Source organism: Gossypium arboreum, chromosome 4 (genome assembly GCF_025698485.1).
Source record: "Gossypium arboreum isolate Shixiya-1 chromosome 4, ASM2569848v2, whole genome shotgun sequence".
Taxonomy (NCBI): domain Eukaryota; kingdom Viridiplantae; phylum Streptophyta; class Magnoliopsida; order Malvales; family Malvaceae; genus Gossypium; species Gossypium arboreum.
The window spans coordinates 21,867,423-21,873,755 of NC_069073.1; the positions used below are offsets into that span (position 1 = coordinate 21,867,423).

The 6,333-nt window shown below is 37.7% G+C and overlaps 1 non-coding gene across 1 annotated transcript; it reads left to right on the forward strand.

Moving 5' to 3' along the window:
- Window positions 1–5,097: 5,097 nt before the first annotated feature.
- LOC128292304 (small nucleolar RNA R71) lies at window positions 5,098–5,204 on the forward strand. The gene has a single exon (XR_008282289.1). It is a non-coding gene; the product is annotated as a small nucleolar RNA R71 (small nucleolar RNA).
- The last annotated feature ends 1,129 nt before the right edge of the window (window positions 5,205–6,333 follow it).

The window sequence follows — 6,333 nt, forward strand, 5'->3', positions numbered from 1 at the left end:
ATAAATACCCCCCACACTTAAGATGTACATTACCCTCAATGTACAAAGATAGATGTTAGAGAATAAAAATAAGATAGAGAGAGAAGTGAAACTTCTTGTATGATGAATTCCTCAAATTTAGAGTTTTGGAGAGTGATCGATTTGAGAGTGAAGGAGGATACTCCGGCAGTCGTAGAGGTTCATTAGGCCATAAGTCCTGTGCCAAAAGAATATTATATCTAGTGGTAGCTATAATCGTGGTCGAGCAGGACATGGCAGTCGTGGAGAACCTTCCTCGGTGGAGTTGTAGTTCCTATGTGATGATGAGCTTAGGAGTTCTATATAACTGTGATAAAATCAGGAACTTTTTAGGAGATATTAGAAGTATAAGGATTCGAAAATAAATAACCAAAATAAAGAATAAAAATGAAATTCTAAAATATAATAAAAATAATAGAAATAGTTTCAATAATAAGTAAAAACAAAAAATAATAAATAAATATCTCTAAATATCTTCGTCCCTGGATGGTTCACGAGGCGAGACTGGCAATGAGATGGGAAGGTGCTGACAACTCTGCTGAAGAGTAGCATCAATGTCGTCAAATTGTTGAAAACACTGAAGCTCAAATCAGGTGAGGTGCTCAGAGACGTTAGCATATGAAGCTGCCACATGAACTGGACAAGAAGGTGGTGGTGGCTGAGAATAGGGATCAGGGAGATTTCGGCTAGGGCTTTGGAAAGGAAGAGGAAAATGAACAGTGATTTTCTTATATAGGGGAGGGCCACACGGCCTAGGGCCACGCCCGTGTCCTTATGTGGTTAAGCCCGTGTGTTTCGAATTTTGCAATTTTAGTTCATACTTGGCTACTATCCCATGCCCGTGTTTCTTGGGCATGTGTGGTACACGGCCATATGGCACGACCGTGCCTAGTGGTGTTCGCTTCTCCCACTGCCCATGTTAAGGTACCACGCCTGTGTATTGTCGTCTACGGCTTAACTGCACGAGCGTGTGTTGGGAACCTGTGCTTCAAATACTCTGTTAGTGACCTAAATGTTTAAAATTTGAATTTAAAATAATTTAAAATGGTTAGTACTTGGGGTGCCTCCCGAGAAGCGCTTGTTTATAATCTAAGCTCGACTGTTACCTTGTTAGTATACTCAGGGCGGTTTGTGGAGTCAGAACTCTTCTCCATCGACTTTAAAATCCTCACCATTATAAAGTTTGAGACATTGTCCGTTTACTTTGAAAGTACCATATGATGGGTGACTTACCTCTATCATGCTATATGGATGAACAGATTGAATTACGAAGGGTCCTGACCATCGTGATTTTAGTTTCCCGGGAAACAATTTGAGTCTTGAGTTGTATAGTAAGACAAGATTTCCAACTTCAAATTGTTTTCGTTACTTTAAACGAACATCATGGCGCCACTTTGTTGCTTCCTTGTATAGGCGTGAATTTTCATATGCATTGGCTCTCTATTCATCTAGCTTGTTCAGCTGTATCAACCTTTTTTTCCTACAAGGTTGGGATCAAGGTTTAGAAATTTAATAGCCCAAAAAGCTTTATGCTCTAGTTTGAATGGGAGATGAAAACTTTTTCCATAAACAAGTCTGTAAGGTGATGTCCCTATAGGAGTCTTAAAAGCGGTTCTGTAAGCCCATAAGGCATCGTCTATTTTTGTAGTCTAGTCTTTTTTGTTTGATTCTACCGTTTTTTCAAGGATCCGTTTGAGTTCTCGGTTTGCTACTTCAGCTTGTCCATTAGTTTGAGGATGGTATGGGGTGGCCGTTCTATGATGAACTCCATATTTCTTAAGGGTTTTTTCAAATTGGGTATTACAAAAATGAGTGCCACTGTCGCTGATAATTGCTCTAGGTGTTCCGAATCTCAGAAAGAGTTTTTTAAGGAAACGTACTAGCACTCTAGCATCATTAGTAGGTAGAGCTTGAGCTTCTACCCATTTGGATATGTAGTCAACTGCTACTAAGATATATTTATTTCCAAATGAACTGGGGAATGGGCCCATGAAATCGATACCCCACACGTCAAATATTTCACAAGAAAGTATATAGTTTTGAGGCATTTCATCACGTTTAGATATGTTACATGTCCGTTGGCATTTGTCACATAAAGTAACATACTTGATAGCGTCTTTGAATAACGAAGGCCAATAAAAACCTGATTAAAATATTTTGTGTGCGGTTTTTGTTCCACTATAGTATCCTCCAGTTGGCCCTAAGTGGCAGTGTTCCAATATTTTTGATATTTCTGATCCTGTAACGCATCTTCTAATGACTTGATCTGTACATCTGCGAAATAGAAATAGATCGTCCTAAAAGTAGTTTTTTACATCATTAAAGAATCGCTTCTTTTGCTGGTGTGTTAACCTTTTTGGGATAATGTTAGCAGCTAAAAAATTCGCGATGTCTGCAAACCAAGGTACCTCGGAGTCAGATATAGCGAAAAATTGTTCTTCAGAGAACCAATCATTTATTTCCACGTCATCTAATTCTCTGGTATTGGTTTTCTCGAGCCTGGGAGATGATCAGCCGCTAAATTTTCAGCTCCTTTCTTGTCTTGAATTTCCAAGTCAAATTCCTGCAAAAGGAGAATCCATCGGATGAGTCGAGGTTTTGCATCAGTTTTAGTTAAAAGATAGCGAAAGGCGGAATGGTCAGTGTAAACAACAACTTTAGACAATGTGAGATATGATCGAAATTTATCAAAAGCAAAAACCACAGCTAGCAACTCTTTTCCGTAGTAGTATGATTTTCTTGTGCAGCCATTAAGGTTTTGCTGGCGTAATAGATAGGTTGAAAATGCTTATCTCTTCGCTGTCCCAGTACTACACCTACTGCAAAATCACTCGCATCACACATTAGTTCAAATGGCAAGTTACAATCAGGTGCAATTATAATTGGAGCATTAATTAATTTATCCTTTAGAGTGTTAAATGCTTCTAAACATTTCTGATTGAAGTTAAAAGGTATATCTTTTTCTAGCAATTTAGTTAAAGGCTTAGCTATTTTAGAAAAACCCTTAATGAATCTTCTATAAAAACCAGCATGTCCTAAAAACTTCTAATAGCCTTAACTGAACTAGAAGGTGGTAATTTCTCGATTGTTTCTACTTTAGATTTGTCCACCTCAATCCCTTTACTAGAAATTTTATGCCCTAGTACAATACCTTCTTGAACTATGAAGTGGCATTTCTTCCAGTTAAGCACAAGGTTTGTTTCTTCACATCTTATTAAAATTTATTTTAAAATTTTAAGGCAAAGATGGAAAGAGTTACCGAATACCGAAAAATCATCCATGAAGATTTCCATGATATCTTCCACGAGTTCGTCGAATATAGCTATCATATAGCGCTGAAAAGTAGCAGGGGCATTACATAATCCAAAAGACATTCTACGATAAGCGAACGTACCATATGGGCATGTGAATGTAATCTTTTCTTGATCTTCAGGAGCTATTGGGATTTGGAAGTAACCAGAGAGTCCGTCTAAGAAGCAGTAATACATGTGTCCGGGTAATCTTTCTAACATTTGGTCAATGAATGGCAAGGGAAAGTGATCTTTTCTTGTGGTGTCATTTAATTTCCTGTGGTCTATGCAAACTCTCCATCCTGTAACCGTTCGTGTTGGGATTAGCTCATTCTTCTCGTTGGTCACAACCGTCATGCCTCTTTTCTTGGGGACAACCTGCACTGGACTTACCCAAGAACTGTCAGAAATAGGATAAATAATTTTAGCATCTAGAAGTCTAATTACCTTGGCTTTTACAACTTCCTTCATGTTAGGGTTCAGACATCTTCTATAATACCCCTGGGATATTTAACAAATCTATCGGCTAATTGAATACTCATCCTAGTGGGTTTAGGTTCCCCAAGACCAAGCTTTTTGAACATTTTATAGGGCATCAAATTAATACTAGCGCCTAAATCAGCTAGTGCTTTTTCAAGATTCAGATTACCAATTAAGCAAGGGATAGTAAAACTTTCTAGATCTTTTAGTTTGGTTGGAAGCTTATTTTGGAGTATGGCAGAGCATTCCTCATTGAGTTCTATTATAGATAAGTCCTCGAACTTCCTTTTATTTGTTAAAAGCTCCTTTAAAAATTTTGCGTATGTAGGCATCTGCGAGATAGATTCAACAAAAGGTAAGTTGATATGTAATTGCTTAAAAAGTTCAAAAAACTTACCGAATTGTACATCAATGCGATCTCTTTTTAATTTTGCTGGATATGGAACCGGTGGTGAATATTCCTCCGGTACTGGTTTGTCACTATTTTTGGGTTTTTCTTCCTTCCTTTCGCTTTCCACGACTTCTTGTGCTAACTTTTTTTTTTCAGATTCCGCTAACACTTTCCCACTCCTTAGTGTAACTTCTTTGACATGCTCTCCGGATTTGGTATTACTAAATAAATTTTCTGGTGGTCTTTCCGAGATTAGCTTAGACAGCTGGCTTACCTGAGTTTCGAGTCCTTGGATCAATGCTTGTTGATTCTTAAGTGCTGTCTCAGTATTTTGGAAACGGGTTTCTGACACCAAGATGAATTTAGAAAGCATCTCTTCAAGGTTTGGTTTTTTCTCCTGTTGATAAGGTGGCTGTTGAAAACCCTAAGGATTTTGTGGCTTTGGATTTCCTTGACCTCCCAGGAAAAATTTGGGTGGTTCTTCTAACCTGCATTATAAGTATTACTGTATGGGTTATTTTGAGATCTAAAGTTATTATTACCCATATAGTTGACTTGTTCCTCTTCGGTTGTAGGATTGAAGGATTGGTATTTGTATGCACACCTCCTCCGCTTGAGTCACACCTCATTACTGGATGTACCTGCTTAGAACCAAGTAAACCATCAATCTTTTTATTGAAAAGTTCTACCTGATTAGAGAGCATGGTGACTAAATCGATGTTATAGACGCCGGCTGTTTTCGTTGGCTTTATCATCATAACTTGCCACTGATAGTTGTTTAGTGACATCTCCTCTATGAATTCATAGGCATCTTCCAGTGTTTTATTGTTGATGGTTCCGCCAGCAGCTGCATCAATCATTTGCCTTGTCGAGGGATTCACACCATTGTAGAAAGTTTGAACTCGCAGCCAAAGCGGTAACCCATGGTGAGGGCACCTTCTCAGTAAGTCCTTGTATCTCTCCCATGCATCGTAAAGTGTTTCTAAATCCATCTGCACAAAAGAAGAGATATCATTACACAATTTAGCTGTTTTAGCCAGCGGAAAATATTTTAGTAAAAACTTCTCGGTCATTTGTTCCCAAGTAGTGATAGACCCTCGTGGTAACGAGTTCAACCACTGTTTAGCTTTGTTTCTCAGTGAAAAGGAAAATAACCGAAGATGAATGGCATCATCAAAAACGCCATTGATTTTGAATGTATAGCAAAATTCAAGAAAATTCGCCAAGTGTGTGTTGGGATCCTCATCCTGCAAACCATCAAACTGAACAAAGTGCTGTATCATCTGAATTGTGTTAGGTTTTAGTTCAAAATTATTTGCAGCAATAGTAGGTCTAACTATACTAGACTCAGTTCCTGTTAAAGAAGGTTTAGCATAGTCATACATAGTACGTGGAGCAGGATTTTGATTAGCTGCAATTGCAGGAGGCAGCTGATTGACTGGATTTTCGACCATCTCTTCGGTTAGGGTTTGAGTATCGCCTTCTCTCTCGTTTTCTGTGTAACGTAAACTACGCCTTATTTCTATTTGATTTTTGCAAATTGTACGATCTATTTCTTCGTCAAAGAGTAATGGTCCTGATGGGTTTCTTCTAGTCATAAACTATAAAAACCTGCCAAGAGAGAAAAAATAAATAAATAAAAATAAAATTGCAAGAAAAATAAATGGCTAAAGTAATAAAAATTTAGTGTTCCTAATATTTCAGTTCCCTGGCAACGGCGCCAAAAACTTGATCGCGTGATTCGTAACAAGTAATAAATATTTATAATGAAGATCAAACCTATACTAACTATTATCACGATGAAAAGGCAAGTGCACCTATTGAACAATAGTATAGTAATGGCAAGACCGGGATATCGTACCCAAGGGAACCAAAAGTACTAGTAATAACTATCTTTTTATTATCTAGCCTAAGAATAAAAGGGTTTTGTTTTAATTTAACTAATTATCTAAACTAAGAACGCACAGAGAAAAGAATTGGAGAATTCTTTTTGGGAAAATCGATTGACTTGAGACAATACCTAAGGAAAAATCCACCTAGACTGTACTTGTTATTCTGGCTCCGAATCGGACGATTTATTCATTCAACTTGTTCCGTAGAGATCCCTAAGTTATGTTATTATCCCTATTCAAGAATAATAACGTCTAATCCCTA